Genomic DNA, 18,177 nt, shown 5'->3' on the forward strand with positions numbered 1-18,177 from the left:
AAAATAGAAGTTCTCTGGGGGCCTTCTCTGAAACTTGTCATAAAACTGAGATCTAGCCATCCTAAGCTAATGACAGTCATCAATGAAAGCTGATTTTCTTTCAGCTGGCAGGTTGAAGAGACAGCTAAAAGCAAGAGTGGAAAGACACCTTACTTTTTATTTTCAGGTTTTTGGTTTGCTTTTACCTGATGATAATTTTGCAGAAAGTATTCAATTGATGCTATATAAAACAATTTGTATGGGTGACCAGTCTGTCACGATTATGATAGTTCTATCTATGAGACTGAACAAAGAAATAATAATTTTTATGATTCACACTTACATGGTAGAGAAATTCAAGCCTTCTTGGACATTCTACCTCTCTTTTGATCCCATTACAAATGCAATTTTTACATTGACATATCATAAAAAAATATTTTCTCTTTCCTAAAATTTCTAAGTACAATTTCAGAATCCAGTTAATACTCAGCTTTTGCAATAAAAATAATTCAAATAGGCATTGGAAAATTTATGCTGCATTATTTCAGAACACTTCAGTTTGTGTATGCTAAAAAGGGTTTCAGATTTTTTTAAACTTAGTGTGTGTTATCACAAGTAAAACAAATTTAATTTCCTTACTTAACCATCACTCAAAAAAATTCACCATTCCTAGAAGTATTCTATTTTAACTCCACTCATTTTTAACACCTTTCACAATGCAGAAGAATTTGATAAATAATTACAATGAGCAATTTACAGGTGAACATTATTCTGAACCACCTGGTTTTAAAGTAGGATTTATGTACAAATGTGTATTGAATTTAAAAATATTGTCCTACAGTCACATTAATGTCATATAATAGTCAAATTAACACCCTAAGTTTTGTTTATGAGACAATTAAAAAAAATTGAAGTTAAAAGGAATTGATACACTACTTCAGCTATTCTACAACTGGCTGTATATAATACAAAATATATGGTGCCTTAAAAACCATCGAACAGGCTCCACCTGCAAAATACAAAATACATGCTGCTTGGTTCTTCCAAGGTTAGCACTGCCCTGACTGATATAGAGATAAATCAAGATGTAAAATTAGACTGTATGTTTGGGTTCAGAGCCTTGCAAAAATGAGAAATTTTGTGTTTGGGATATCAGCATCTGTATCCAGTGTCACCAATGAGGACTTTGATCTGTCCTGTCTATGTGATGTGTTGTGAATTCTCTCTAGTATACCACTTTTGGGGATCCTGGTTTATCAGATAAACACAGAGCTCTGAAAAAGTAATCTTTCATAAGCGTTGATGAATTACCCTTCTTTTTTTTTTGTTTGTACACAAAATTGTGTGAGACTTAAGTGAGAATTTCCAGGATTTTGCCTTATCAGGCATGTGTACCTTTGTTCTACAACACTGGAAGAAAGCACAGATGCAGACTTCCAGTGAGAGGTAAGGCATGCCCTCCTCAGAAGCCTTCTAAACGCCCACTGTTACTTTGCTGCCTTTTTTTATTTTTGTCATTTTAGCAAACTGTCCCTCTTAATTCCTTTTTTTTTTTTCTTTTCCTGCTACCAAAATCAACCATCAGCATGAGCAGATTATCAGTCAGTCAAGGGAATTGACTTTGGGCTCCACTGAAGTGCCTAATCTTCTTCTCACCCATGTCTGCTGGGCTTTTCTGGCCTCTGGAGGTGTGAGCTGCCATGGGGCAGAAAGGCTGACATGATTGTAGGTTTTACTGACGGTCTGCTGGAGAGAACCAAGCAAGTTTTCACACATGCCACATCATGCTCTATTTCTGTGTAAGAAATAGAGGGTCATTTACCCCTCCACCAATGTTGCCTCTTCCAGCTTGTTTGCTCCTGAATCCTATCCTATGATGAGCTCAGATCCTCAGCCTGCTTGCCTGTGTACCTTTGTTTCTTTCCATGTTTAACCTCACTGCATGATGGCATTTTCCTAGAGCTGTGAAGAAGGACATTGATGTTGATGCACAGGGCACGACCACACCACCAAAAATGCAGATTTCAGCATGCCTGTCCTTTTGCTACATATATAAATGAACTGGTGTTTTGAGAACAGCCATAGCATAGGGTTTTGTTGATCTCTGACCTTTACCTTAATGTAAATGATGTCCTGTTGAGTATGGAAACCCAGATGAAATTCTGAGGTGCCTGAGTTTCTCGGACTCCAAATAGCAATAGCATAAGAAGGAGCATCAGGAAAAATAGTAGTAATTAATAACAACAGCCCAACAAAACTCATCCCTTTTTTCTCTCTATTCCTTAGAGCACTGTAGGTGCATAAGTTTAGCTATCAAAATGGCAGAAGCACACTGGTTTTACCTGTGTGTGAGTTGGTTGTGAAAAGTCTGGAAATTTTCGGTTGTGAAAAAAGTTGTGAAAATTACAGCCCTGACATCATCAGCTCCTCGAACCAAAGGAGTTGAGGAGAACTTTTTGACACAGGCATGTGGAGAGAGGGACAAGTGTGGTGAGGAAATACTGAGACAATAGCATGCTGGATTATGCAATAATATGCTCTGATTTAGGACTGATAAATACATTTTCTATGCAAACGAGGTTGAAACACGGCCAATGAACCCAACACTGAGCTTCAAAAAAGCAAGGAAGTGTTTTAAGAGCAGGCAGTGTCTCTTTTTTGCATGCAGATACCCTGGCTCATAGCATGAGCCCTTCACCTCTGAGATGTCAGGCAGATGCTTCCCAGGCTTTATTAATTCCTGTGAATTGGTGGAATACTATTAGGTCTCCTTCTATCTTATTGTCATTTCTGCATATCTGTTAAGCCTCCTCACGTTGTACTGTCATTTCTGCCTATTTCTTTCTCCTCACCAGATGTAGTGTTTGAAAACGTGGTGTTTCAGAACTGGAAGCGTTATGTCAACATTATTTCACTTCGCCACCATTATTGGAACACAGTTCACAGGCTTGGGTGTTTCTGAAATTAATATGCGCAATGCAGAAGTTATGTAAAGGATTCAGGTGTGCAATCTGAATAGCAAGAAGCACAGAAGACCTTCAGATGCACACATCTCAAAGGAAACATGAACATAATTTTCCAATGCAATCTAGCAAATGTTCACCTTAGCATTGTACTGAGGTCTTGAAAGTTGCGTGACATTGTCTCCAAAAGCACCAAAATCAGCCCCTTTCATCCTGTTCTCCATACCTTACAAAAATCTTCTATGGTTTGACTCTCAGAGTTAGGGAAGAGATGTCAAATTTTCTGACTGACATTGGTTTTATAAAGCTAAACCTACTTAAGACACTTGTGCAAACTCCAAATCATACAGAGATAGGTCAGTTACAATCAGTGTTCAGGGCATGTTTATTTAAGAGTATTTTTCTTCCTCCCATCACAGACATAAGAGATGGCAAGTGCATTCAGCAAGACCTGGACCCTTTCTACCATGCATTCACAAACATGAGACACCTTTGAAAGAAATACTGCCTACTAGCAAGAGCCAAACAGAAAAAGGCATTTCTCAGACATCGGGCCAAAGAGAAGAAAAATATGACAAATTCCCTTTAAAAACTTGTCTGGAAGTGAACCAAAGTTTTTATATGAATAAATACCTACTAAACCCAAAGACAAAATGAAATTTTTAGGTATCGTGAATAGAAGAAAAAGAATAGATCAGCTAAAAATTGATTGAAAAAAAAAGAAAGAAAATTACACTAAAATATCTTTCGGAATCCAGATGAGTCCCTGACGAAAAGAACTGAATTAGTTAAAAGGAATAATCTGATAAAGAAAACAATGATGGCACCCCAAGGTTATCTCTTTATCAGAGTTCTATTGTAAATTATCATTCTTCTCCCTATACGTCAGCAAATCCTTCTCGATGTTTTAAGGAATTTCTCTCAGCTAATAAATGACCTTCTTGCATTTTTCTATGGCCCAGTATTTCCTCATTTTTCTGCCATAACTTTTTAGTGCAACAGTCTGCAGTTAGAACAGCAAGAGACAGAGAAGCTATTTCCTCATTTGGAAATGTACAGTTTCCTTTCTCATTTTCAGAACTTTATTTTAAAAAACAAAATTTCAATGATTTTAGGTCAGCAACAGTGAGTCTTTGAATTCAACAGCAAATTCAACATCTAGATCAGTAAAAATGATGCATTTGACATGAAAAATCCATGTATTGTTATTTTAAGTATATATATACTTAATAGTAACAAAAATAACAACAGCAACATACAAATTATTAAGCATAGTGACATGCATGGCTGTTAATTCCTAGTTGCCTTTATGCCATTTACATGCTGGTTTTATCCACATCAGAAAAACAATCTAGATTTGTAAGGGGGTTGATGGTTCCAGCCCCGTCTGCCTTCACAAACCACCTGGTGGTTTGTACAGATGATTTTGTGACCACACCCTGCCAGAGAATCTAATAATTTTTTTTTTCTTCTTCTTGGGGTGACCATTAGCTCCAGCAGAGGGGTCTTTACAGAATGAGTCATTAATTAAACCTGGATTCTTTGCCGGTGGCCTATTGCTGGGCTGTGGTCTTTTCCTGCTTCTGCTCCTACAAACAATATTTTGAGGGATTTCAGGCGATGATATTTTTGTGATTTCACATTTTCTTCACTTTTCCTTCTGCCACAAGTATTTCTCTAAGAGACAGAAAGGGAAAGGCTTGGTTAAGAAAAACACAGCCACCTCCAAATTGCTAAAACTGCAATAAACCCATCATCTCTAACAACAGCAGCATGAAAAGATAAAACCGAGGCTGCCAAGAATGTAGTAACCACTCATTCACTTTTAAATGCTCTCCACACTTCATTGCACAGACCTAATTACTTTTCTGCATTCCCAAATCCACTTTGCAAGGCTGCAACCAGAAACCTGGTGTTAAAATATTTCAGACTTTAAGGATCAAGACTAATTATGGGCCTAAGCTGCACCTCTTGGTTTCCTTATGAAGCAGTCTGCCCTCTCCCCCATCCACTCCACCCCCTTCCCTTCTTTTGGGATGTTCAAAAGCATGCTCCACTAGAAGAAAGGCTGTCCAGTCTCAGCTGGGGGTGAAGTAAAGAGAGAATAAAACAAAAAGCTACTCAGTCCAATTCAGTAAGCTTCAATGAAGCTGGTATATTTAATGTGGGCCCAGGGTTTGCCTACAGAATTGTGACAGAATGCAATATTCTCAACAAAAAAAGATGTGTTTAAAGTCAGGCAAGGCCCCATAAGGCTGTTGTTGGTGTTTAAGTAGTACACTGAGGTATTTAGCTCTAAGGGTTTCTAAACATTCCAGCTGAGAATAAAACCACAGCTTTACAGTAGCTTCTTAAAGGTTTGGGGGGCTGGGAATGTTCCCTCCCCCTTGCATTGAAAAGTCAATAAACAGTAGGAAAGATCATGTCATAACAAGAATGAAGCCACCTATTACAGGGTATAGTGATGGCTAATGGTGCTATCAGAAGAACTAATCCTATATATTAAATGCTGTAATTATTACAATAATATTATGGTTATTATAATGTGCAGGCGTGGGGCATTTTTCATTTTGTGCAGCATGAATCTGTTGCTGACCATCCACCCTTCCTATGGCTGGCACTTGCTAAAATGCAGAACTATTAGATAATGGCATCAGCATTGCAGGTAGCAGCCAGCACTCCAAGCACGTTTTCTGTTACATGTATTTTATATTTCCTGGAATTTACCAAACTGCTTTAGGTCATTTTGCCTGGAGCTGCAGTCCTAAAAGCTTTCATCAGTGATAAACCACTATATGCAGAAGTTGACACGAGTGTTTTTCCTCCATGAAATACTTTTAGATTCACTTACTAAATAACAGTAATCACAATATCATCATCAGTAACAGCAACAATAACAGTACTAATAAACGGAGAATATTTACTTACTGTAATATTGGTAACGAACCACTTTCAAGGATCTTCCTGGGAAAAAACACCAAGGAAATATTAATATCTCTGATGTGTCACTCTCTCATCAATGCACAATTCTGCATAGGCTCAGATTATTGCAAATCACATAGTTATAGGCACACAAATATTTTAAACCCTCTTCCAGTTTAGGATAATCAATATTAAATAGTCATCCTCAGATACTGACACAGGGGAAAGGGTTAAAACAAAAAAAACTTTGAGAGGCAATAACTCACAAGAAGGTTTAAGAAAAATAATACGGGAATTAGCAGAAACTATGCACATTGGTTTACAGCTATCAATTAATCTTCCTTGTTATATAGTTAAATTAGTTCACTCAGTAGCACCAAATACAAGAGAAAAAGTGACCAAAACAATAATTATTGTCACAGAACTCAAAGGCTTAAACCCATAATTCCTAAGAAATAAAAACAGAGTTCTTTTCATAGTATATGCTTCATCTAAAGACTGCAATAACAGCTAGGCCCTAGCTGTGACCCTTTACACTTCAAGGTGAAAAAGTAGGTTAAAGAAAGTAATGGCAATAATCACAGGGCTTTTCTACATAAAACAGCTTCTGAGTGGAGGTCAAAGATCAAACACTTGGGGCACTACCTGCGTCACACAAAGATCTCTTCCACAATAGAAATGAAGTACAAGACTGGCAGAAAACAGCAAGAAGACTAATCAATTCTAAAATTATTAGGAAAGAAAGAGACAAAAAAGAAACAAAAAAGCAGATTTGAAAAGTCTGGAAGAGATTAAAAAAAGTGTGGCCATTGTCTTCTCAATTTTTTTTTGGAAAAATAAGGCTGAGGATTTCCTGCCCTTCACAGAGAAATTCTACCATGAATAAATGTTAAATATGTCCATTTCATCTTCATCCCCACCTACCAGCTACATTCTTTTGCACTATCTGAAATGGTCCTCACATTGCTTTTTGTACCAGTTTGGGTACTTTTACAGAGAACTGAAGATGCTATTCTCTCAGTATTATATTCTTATTTTTCATTATTGTTAAGCTTTTGGATGATTTTTACACCATAGTGAGTAAGATCCCCACTCTGAACTTGTGTGAGTTATAGGAAAAGACTTGACATGAAGAATCATCAAATGAAACACACTTCTGCTCTCCTTCCCTTTGAATGTTTGAGAGTTCAAAGGTAGATCCCCACAATTGCATTCAAGAGCTCTCTGGAATTGCTGCATAACCTAGGGATGTTTTTCAAGGATTCTACAATAAAGATATTCCTTAGTTTTCACTTCAGAAGGTTAAGCAAACCCAGTTGCCCAATTGAAAGAATTCTTTATTTTACAACCAGTTTAAAGGCTGCATTTTAGCATGCCAACATCATCCTGTTGACTTTACCAATCAGGTAAAGACCTTCTGCCTTTCTTAAGGCTGGGTATATGTAAAGGTTTTGCTGGAGTCTGTACACCCTGCTCAGCAGTGGGGGAGGTTCAGTGCCAACTAAGCAGAGGGAAACGCTTCATGAATGCACTGCATGCAGGCACTATGAGGTTACTAGCCTGGCTTCTTTTTGACCTTGGTCAACTAGCAGAAGGTCACTGAGGCTCATACTGTTGATGTGATCTGACTGAGCATGAAGTTAAAATTATAGTTGCACAATGACGGTGGTGTTTTCAGTTACAATGTTTGCAATTAGCCACAATGTGACCTTCCTGTTTCATCCCTCAAAAGACGAGTTATGTTATTGATTATTATTCCTGGGGTTGCTGTAGTTTATTAGTTTTGTCAGGTTTATTTTATATTTAGTTATTTGTCACATGAGGATTATGTGGCAAATCATGGAGTATGTGCCACACATTTTTTATTGCAGCAGATGTTCCTGAAATAGATGTAAGCATCTCTGCAAAAAAGCATCCCCTCTGTGCCAGATTCCAGCTTGTGCTAATGTGAGAACCCAGTGGCTGAGAGAAAGAGTATAAAGAACCTTTATCCATTGCTGCTGCAATGACAGTTTCTGAGTTTTGAAAATGCACAGATTGCAATGAGTTGCAAAGAGAACAGGGGTGGCTGAGGCCAAATCTTGGGTTTGCTCCTCTCTCTGCCTGGCTATACTCCAGTGCACAACTGGTGCCACTTATTAGTGCAATGCAATCTCTTCCTGAATGTAACAAAACATTATGTTAAAATTTAAAAATATATACTATAAAGTACTTTTGTCCAGTATGCATAATCTTCCACAAGTGGCTGCATTTTTCCTCAGACTGACTCTCTTGGGATGTGTTGAAAGTACCTGGCTCTGAGAGCTCACGTCTTCTCCTACCATATTTCATTCTGCAACTCCCCTGCAGCCTGCAAGATCATGAAAATCTTTCAAAACTTTCTTTATTTTCCCTCTGTATTGAAGATGCCACCAAAGCATCTGTGATCAGCACATACAAAATTTTTTTTTCTCAAAACTTAAATGAGAGATTTAAGTAAGTTTGTTCCTAAAAAATAACCTTGGGAAACTTCAGTAACAACTTTTCCCAAATTATTTTAAACAAATTTAGTATCTGAACTCAACAAAAATCAGTTTTTCTGGTATACCAGTCCCTGTCTCTCCAGCTTCACCAATGATTTTGACATGTCACATTATCAGGTAGTTTACTGAAGCCTTGTTAGTGATATGTCTCATTTCTTTAGTCCAAGTGAGTCAGTTGTCTTTTCCTGCCTGTCTGGCATGAGCTTCTTTTGGTTACTCAAACTGCACACTTTTTCACATGATATATACCTGTTTTTCATATGATAGATTAAGAATCTAAAATCTATTCTGATGTTTATGTCAGAATAAAAATAAGGCTGCTGGTGAAGCAGTACTTTAGGGCTGACCAGGGACAACCTAGTTTGCTGGGAGGATTAGCAGATCTGGTATGACTAGTAGAACTGATAGGGCTAGTAATTTAGTAGGCCTTGCTATGACCATTTGTGACTGGAGAGGTGGAAAAACTAGTTTAAAGTTCAAGGGAAATTTTAGAGATGAAATCAAGCTCATGACCCTGAGTATATGATTATTTTTTCCCCCTGTTCTGTGAATGAGAACAGAAGCACAAACTTCTAATTTTACATTCAGCTGTGCTCCCCTTGTTTTCAGATTCTGCTACTTCAGTGTGTACCAGCTTTCTGGCAGGTTTTCAACATCTTCTGGGAAATGCTATCTTTCCCTGCAATGATTTGAAAGTACTGTCCAATAGGATATGTTGCTATTTTTATGATATTTTTAGCCACAGAAAACTTGAGAAATTTGGACCAACAATGTAATTTTCTGGGCCTGTCTGGAAATACTGAGCATCCCTGATCAAACCACTGCTAACTAACTTGAGTCACTAACTTGAGTGACCTTGAGTCACTAACTCAAGGTGTGTTTTAGAAAATCAGGAGACAAACGGCAGGCCTGAACTCCCACATACCATCCACATTTCAGCTTTTTTAAGAATCAGAGCTGATGTTGGACAAGTTTTTACTGCATGGATGTTCAGCAAGTCATGACAGGCTGAAAAGGGAATGCAAGTGAACATGAAATATAAAGTAAGAGGAGTACACAGAGAAGGATATTATACTGCATAACTGTGGGAAAGATGTTTCACCAAGAGTTGGGCAATGGGTCAGAAGAGTTTTTTGCAACCAATTCTGTAGAGCATTTGTGGGTTTTAACAATTTTTAAATAGGCAACTGGACAAGCAGTGGCAGCCCACATGTATGCACAGTAGACTCTCTGATAGTCAACAATAAATGTTCTTCAAAAAGAGAGCATTCCTGCTAGAGACCTCACAAGTTGTATTTGCAGTATTACTAATCTCAGCAACAAAGCGCGATATCTTTAGGGCAGAAATTCTACCAGTGAGACTCACGAGATAATGAGGCAATGGGCCATGTGTTGTGTGACAAACAAGCTCAGGTTGGAAGGTAGCAATGACACAACCCTCTTTGGCAACATGGGAGGCAGAGAAATTACATTCCTCCTGTTGTCAGCTCAACCTTTTGCATCACGTAACTTGTGTTTGCTAGGATATGCAAGCCCATGACAATTAAGACAAATAGGTGTTTTCTACACTGAATTGTAGAATTTTTTAATGAGTTTGTTAAGGATTTAGTGCTGGTTCTTCAGTTATTGCTTAAGAGTACCATGCAATTCATTTTTGACTGCTAAATTATTAATGTTCAAGTGCACTTCCCCCCCGGCTTACGATATTTTTCTTTTGTCTTTGGATCAGTATGTTCCAGGCAGATGCTTCAGGTACATATGCATATAATTTTGCACAGGTTCGGCATTGCCATGCACAAAGAGTCACCCTTGCAAATGCCTTTCCTTGACAACCTCTGTGAGAGAAAACTTTCAAACTACATTCAGAAAAATAGTGACATTCACTTTTTAATCTTATTTGGACAATTATATGTTGGGATTCAATATCAATTACAGTTTCTCAGCAGCTCTGAAAAAGCAGGTAAATTATGAAGCATTGAACTACTGGAATTATAAAGGCTTCAAAGAGATGCTTGTAGACTCCTTGTGGAGGCAGCTAAAAAAAAAAGGCTAAAATGAAACTACTAAATATAAAGGGATATTATGTTAAAGAAGGCAGCAGATTGGAAGAAACCTCCTCTGGAGGACCACTTTCTGCAAGATGCTGTCATTTGTAACTCTGTGCCACTTCAGTTGATTACAGAAGCTGTGTTGTCAAATGATTGAGGGTGTTCCAGGGAGTTACTATAAAAAAAAAGTTAAACTCTTCCCAGGTTCATGCATGTTACCATTCTAACTCCCTTTGGAATACCTTGGAGCCAGGTCTTTCCAAATTTGGTTAGGAAGCAACAATATTTCCCAAAGCAGGTCTGCCTGTCTAGACAGAAAAAAATTTCATCATTATATGCCACATTGTTTTCTAATTTCAAGACATATGGAGTCCTTCATTTTGCTGCTTAACCATGTCTGGCTGCAGCTCCAAGAAACCTCATGGAAATACAAGAATCCCATGATGTTATTAGCCAGCCCTGACATAGACTGTTCTCATATGGCTTCCATGATCTCAGAAGGCTCTAGTCCTAAAAGAGCCTGGCCAAAACCTAACCATTCCTCTGCTAATCTGAGAGTGCTCAGGGTAAATTGCCGTGGCAAATAATTCTGAATCATCTTTGCTGATGTGGTGTACTTCAAAGGGTTTCCAGCCATAATGGGCTGAGGATTTCCTTGTCTCCACTCACATGGGCTGAATGTAGCAGCAGCACATCCATAACCTTAGAGTGACTCTTTTCCCAGCCAGTGACTTATGGTAATGTGCTGAGCTCTTGGGATGGTGCTGAAGGACCCAGGCACCCACTCAGACTAGATTGGAAAGGGTGCAGGAGTTCTGCACTCTGCAACAGTTTTTTTACCTTAACTTCTCTTGTTGTTGTAATTTTCCTGGTTAATTATTCATGTCAGATAGTGGACAGGACAAAGAGCATTGGCTTTTAATTGTATTCATTTTTTGTCTGACGGTTTGTAAGGAAACAATGATACAAGAAAGATTCCCTTGTGTTGGGGCAGTGCATTCCAACCTAGGTTGGCAGCTGTGTGCACAGAGACCTTTCCCTTTTCACACAATTTTTCAACTGATTTTCAAAAAACGTGAGTATCACGAGTCTCATGTTTGGGTTTTTAAAATAAATTTGCTTACCTGCACACGGGGGCCATTTGCACAAAAGGCGCCCATCTCCTATATTTAATGTGCAACCTTGAGGGCTTCCAGCAAAGTAATTCTCATGCTAGGATGGGCTATCTAGCACAAGATGCTACACCTACTTCATTCTGCTAACAAATTGGCCTCTGCCTGCTGAAGACTGCCTAACTTGAGTTATTATAATTTCCCCATGAGGAGAAAGACTCACATCATCACTGGGACAAAGGTGAATTGCCTGGAGACAAAGTCAGAGTGAATTTTTTGCAGTCCCATTGCACTAGGCATTCAAACCACTTTGTCCTGGGGAGAAAACAACTTTAATGATCATATGTATTTGTGCTTATAAGGACACAGAAGTTTTGCCCTACAAATCTGCTCCAGGTGAATGTATCAAATCAGGTAAACCAGAGTAAAGTTTTTTTTTTTTCTCCTACCTTTTATTCATAATCAACACAATGACCCAGATGTAGAAGAGGTATGGAACATCACTGAGGTGGTCTGGAGATGATGCTACCCATGTCTCTTAGCCTCTATGGAACCAAATTTGCATAGCATGATGTAATACATGCTAAAGTATGCAGATATTCAAATTCACATACAGCAGTGGGCTACGTGGATAAAGCAAAGTGGGGAAGTAAAGAAATTTATTATTGTATGTGGCTTCTGGTCCAGAGCAATATCAAGATGTTTTCAGTCAATGTCAGTTTTCATTTGAAGAATTGCTTTGTATTTTTAGTTTTCTTAATCCCTAAAGCAAAATAGGGTAATATTAATTTAAAATAAAGAAACAATTAAAATCCTCAATTACAATTAAAATCTACAGAGCTACATAGAGATAGCTCTAGCATTGTTTATTGCACACATAAATAATCATACTTCAATTAACATGTTAGTGTCCATGATCTCTTCCCAGATTAAGGTTGCCTCAAGACTGCTTGGTTTGGCTACTGTAAATATGACGTGAATTCCTCGAAGGAAAGTGTATTTTACATGCTGTTTTTGAAATAAATTATTTTCTTCTAATATACCTACACAACTGTCACAGGGAATTGCACTGCAGATTTAGTGGTGTTAAGTGTCAATTGTAATTTGGTGACAACCATTTTATTGGCTATGCATATTGCTCTGTGAGGACCTACTTCTCAGTATGGAGGCCACCGTATCATTAAAACCCACTGATCCTTCACTGATGACATAATTTGACTGGCAGAGACAGGAACAGTGAGAGGCATGTTTCCACCTGCGTGGAATCTGCTGTGTGTCAGAGATGAATTTGCCTTCAAATTAGAAACAGCATAGCAGACTGGTGACTGCATTTTGCTTGGTTTCTTTTAAAGAGTTTAACTGGAATGGAGCAGCTGATGCAAATCTGTTTAAATATGCCAAACATATAAACTATGCAACCTCTAAATTATTCAGATATTTTTAGCCACTGGGTTATTGGAGAAATACTTTCAGCTTAACTGAACCATGTGCTTTTTCTCTCCCCCAACCCTCCTTTTCCACTCTCATCCATACATCCTTTGGTCTGCAAGTCTGCCTTTGCAATAGGCTCAGAGTATTAAATTTTTGTCTTAAAAAAAGGGGAAAAAATGTGTTAACATTTTTAACATTAAAACCCGTGTTTCAACAGATAAAATAAGTCATACAAACTGTGTAAAAAATTAGAGTAAGAACAGAACCATAATCATACATTCTGAAAATTTTATAAACTGACAATTCAAGTTATGTGTTTTATGCTAATACACATAGTGGTAACTTCTAGCAAACTGTGATTCACACATAAAGAGTAGAAAAGTTGAAGGTATTATAAATGTAATATTTATTTTTCACATGTATATCATTATATATACATTACGTACTTACTCTGAGAAAGAGGGAATAGATTCTGAGACTTCCTTAGCAAATTTAAATCAATATAGCTGCCTGTCCATTGCCAGTATTTAATTTTTTTTCAGCATGTCGCTGCAAGGAACAAAGCAAAGTATCTTAAAAGAAAGTATATCCCTAAAAATTTCTTCTCATTTCGCACTTACTTGGCAGCTTTTTTAAGCCAATTGATTTCATCAAAAAAGCTGCCAATGTTTACTTATTAATGTCCTTATGGTAAGTTGTGCTTTCCCCTTCAGATTCACTTGATTAATTCTAAATGTAGAAGAGAACTCTTTTTTTTAAAAGACAAATGTCATTCCTCAATTTATACTTTGTCCATCTCTTGTTTTCCCACAGTGCTTATTCTACCTTTTTTCTTTGAAAAATCTTTATTGAACAGTAAACACCATAAATTATTCAGTCAATTTCAGTCCAGTGGCATCAATAATACTGTAGCAGACATGCTACTTACGACAAATGCTTTGTGTTAGAGAAAAGTACCATTGAAGGTTTAATCAGAAGCTCAGCACTCTTAGTTGTTGTGTCTTCCAAAGCTTTGGGGAAATATTCATTTTCCCCATGGGAATAGGGTGGCCATTTTTATGCACTCCAAAACCAGAAAGATGTAAAAGAGCACTTTCCTTAAGAAATTTTCTTTCTCTTGAAAGCTTCATATGGGAAAACTTGTATGCTTTAAATGCTTGTAATATGATGAACTGTTCAGACTTGTACACTGTCCCTTTTAAAAGCAGAAACAACATGTATAAAAACATAATATTTTATGGGACAAATTTTTTTAAGAATTAAAAAAAAAAAGAAACTCCTACACAGAACTATCATGTGCTTTTAAAATAAGTCTGTTTGATTCTTGGCAACAATTGTTCTTTATCTAATTTAGAACCATGATTTTATACAGCTTGTGAGAGTTGAATAACTGCGTTATTCAGAACCAAACACTTGCTTTAAATATTAAATTGTTTCTGAAGATTTTTTAGCTTTGTTTCTAGCTATTTTGAAAATTACTTTTGAAAGAGGATCTGCTTTGCTATTAGGATTTTCTTTTAAATATTACTAATGTTAGAAGCCTGGAGACTTATGAAATAGCTAGATTTTACTCACTGTGCTCCCAAAAGTAGTATTTATATCCTAATATGATGTCTTGCATCAGGGATTTTATTTCAGCATCATCTAAAATATTGTCTGAGGTTCTGGAATAAGGTGCAGCTTCCTTGGTGTCTGTCTGTTGCACAGAGAAGAAAAACACATTTGAGTCAAATTTATATGAAACAGCCACCTGAAAAAATGACAGCATAACAGAAAGATAGGAAGAGAATTAGAGATGAACTAGGGTCATCAGCACAGTGCAGAGCTTATGCTGAGTTGTGTGAACACTAAACAGATTTTTAATAGTTTTCAACTAAAGAGCAGAACATTTAAACCATGTGGGCATCAACCAGATGAAAATATCTGAGATGTAACTGTATAGAGAGGCAAAACAGTTAATATGTCCTTTTAAAAGGAAGTTTTGCTACTTTTATGTTCTGGCTTAATGAAGATGTCTGAATAGAAAAGCACCATATGCAGAATGTATACTCCAGTTTTTGTTATTTTTGGTCATTCTAGTCAGCACCAAATAAAAAGCAGCATAAGTATTGACATCTTAAATCAAAGCTGCTATCTGCTGAGTCTCATAGATGCTTTAGCATAAGAAAAAGATGTGCCACTAGACAGAGTGAATAAGTCTGTAACATATTAGTGCTTCTTTTTGCTTCCTGAGAGTGGTGATTTGTGTAAGTGCTCGAGTTTGAGACAGTGTATTCATTCAACAAACATCTCTGGATTATAAATATTTGGAATATTAGGAGTCTCGTTTGCATGTACCCAGTCAGTCCTTTGTGAGTCTTGCAAGATGTTTGGTCTCAGAGGTATCAAGCATTGAAGCTTCAAAGCATCACCACAGAGCAAGAATTTCTCTTTATTATTTCACCTTGTATTGCAAAAAAGAAATTCAAAAGCAGCACAAAGCTGCCATAATAAAACTACTGTCAGACACAAAACACATGCTTCTCTGCTGAAATGAATCTTATTTAATTAACTTCCCCCCCTGCCCCGCCCCGCCCCCCCCCCGCCCCCCCCCCCCTCCCAAACAGGGAGAAAATGAAAAAATCTACAGGGAAGTGGGGAGATTCTCTGACACATCCTGGATCTCAATGAATGCTGTAGCTGGATTAGAGCACACTACTCTAATGTTAGAGGACTGTAAGGAAAAAGTGACATTCCCTCTCAGTTGCTCAGTTAGTCATTCCAACAGCTTATGATTTTCTCCTCAAACTTTTTTGGGGAACAGGCCATTATCCCTTCCTAGCCCTGTAAAAATCACTCCTGGAGCAAAATGTTGCATGAGGGTTTAAACATGGATGCAGCTGAATGAGGAGCCAGAAGCCTGGATCATATGACCACTTTGAGAAACATGCTTTGGAGAATACCACGTTTAAATCCTTCAAGTGAGAGCAATAATGCACATCTCTAGCCAAGAACTGCTCATTCACTTAAATGCAATTTCCCCTCAGCTAAACTTCCAGCATAGGGAGGGAAACACTAAGCCTTCAAAATACTAAGATTTGTAACCAGAACATTTTTGACTATTTTTTGTGATTAGATGTGACTGGAAGGAAGGGAGCCATTTATTCTTATCAGAGTACTTTAACTTAATCTTGAGTGTAGAGGATTACGAGCAGGATTTTTTTTATTTGTACTTGACATGGATATAAGCATAACTTAGAAGATCATAGAAACTGTTAAAGGGTCCACTATATAAAACTAAAAAGGACCAAATCCCAAGTGTAAAATAAGAGCCAAAGATTTTGGATACAGCCTTCATACCTCTTAATAATGTTTAATACCCTTTTAATTAATGGTGATGTGAGAGATCGTGCTGTAAGCTCAAAACCAACAGATGTGAAGTGGCCAAAAATTATGTGAAAAGGGTCAATCCCAATTTATTTAATAAATTATGTGCAGACTTTTACTCATATGTATGGATTGGTAAATGTGAGATATTTGAAACAAAGAAGACATCATCCAAATAAAAGTGAAAACTTAATAAGGTGGCATTTTCTTGATTTTTTAAAAATGCTTTTCTGTTTGTTCTTTTGGAATGCTTTGGAATTCTCTTCTGTGTAGATGAGTTCATGAAAGTCTAACAACTGTCAACATTAGGAAAGGCCAGGACACAGAAAGACATATAGCATAGATTCTATAACATCCAACTGTCTGCAGGGTTAAAGCAAGTTCAAGCAAGGTCACACCTTTCTCCTGAAAAGGCTTTAAAAAAAATCTACCCCACACCATGCTAACACAAATTGTCACAAAATCCACATCAATACATTCTGTATAATGAAAGCATCAATTCACAGTCTGAGATTCTTTGTAGCTTTCTCTTGAAATCTGAACCTGAACCTGGAAAATCAGCTACTGATTTGGCATGACAGGTTGAAAAGAGCCTGAACATCACAATCATGTATTAGTTCTGCTTTGCACAAATTTGTTCAGTCTATAGAATTTCTCCTGATTGGTGAATTATGACTTAAGATAAGAAAATAGTTGTGGTTGGTTTGTTGTTGTTGCTGTTAGAGTCTTGTCTATGAGGTGAGAAACCCATGACTGGCTCAGAGAAGTGCAATCTGTGAAAAATCATATTTGAACTTTTTCTGCAATAGCCCACTTCTGGGATGGCTGAAATACTAATTTTTTTCCTAGGCGGCCTTCACTTTTATTTTCCATGTTGTAAGTGAAAAAACATATAGTTCATTACAATCACTAGAAGGGCACTTCAGCTTGCTAACAGCAATTTTGTTCTTGCTTCAACTTCCGTTGATAAGTTAACTCACAATTCTGTTACTATGAGGCACAATCCATGACAGACTCTTCACACTGACAAGCAAGCCACTTCCCTTCTTGCAAATCCTGCATTTGCCTCATTTTTCCGTGTTTTCTCAATAACAGCGCCTCTCATCCCAGTAGATCCTAAACCACCTCCCAGATTAACACCCCTTGATATCCCAATGACTGCATGTCTCATAAAAGTAGCATGAGGTCTTAACTCACTCTCCTAACAGGCTTGACAAGGCAACTATGTTCTTTAGCTAACGTCTTTAAATGGGCATACACTACCTGTTAGGGTAGAATTAATTGTGAATATATGAGCTTTTTTTTTATTTACTGTTTTTTTTATCCCAAACAGAGAGAATCTCAGGCCTTTGCTATGGGAAAATTCACATAAAGACTTGGCACTTACCTTGAATTTATAAAGTCCTAAGAACACTTAAAGAGGTATTATACTACAACAGTATCTCATTTTGATAATCAAATTCGCGCAAATTTTGTACTCCAGAAGGCAGTAGGTTTGTATGATAACCGTACAATTAAGAATATTTATTAAACTCCAAGTGCTTGTATAGGGGGTAGAAAAAAGAAAAATGTACTATAACATTAAAGTTTTGTGGAAAGGAGGAACAGCCTCCTGAAGGCTGATCTTTTTTTAAAGATATGCCTGAAATTAGCCATTTCATTTTATTGAGGAGAGTTGTCTCTCAGGGCTTCTATACTTGCATAAGTGCCACAGGGTAGGACAGAAGGTTTACACCAGAAAGAGAAGACCAACGCGACACCCTAGTGTCTGAGCTGTGATCAGCAAATGAGATACTGAAGTAGCCCATCCATGTACATATGTACATCCATGTAC

This window comes from Sylvia atricapilla, chromosome Z (assembly GCF_009819655.1).
Source record: "Sylvia atricapilla isolate bSylAtr1 chromosome Z, bSylAtr1.pri, whole genome shotgun sequence".
In the NCBI taxonomy this organism is placed as follows: domain Eukaryota; kingdom Metazoa; phylum Chordata; class Aves; order Passeriformes; family Sylviidae; genus Sylvia; species Sylvia atricapilla.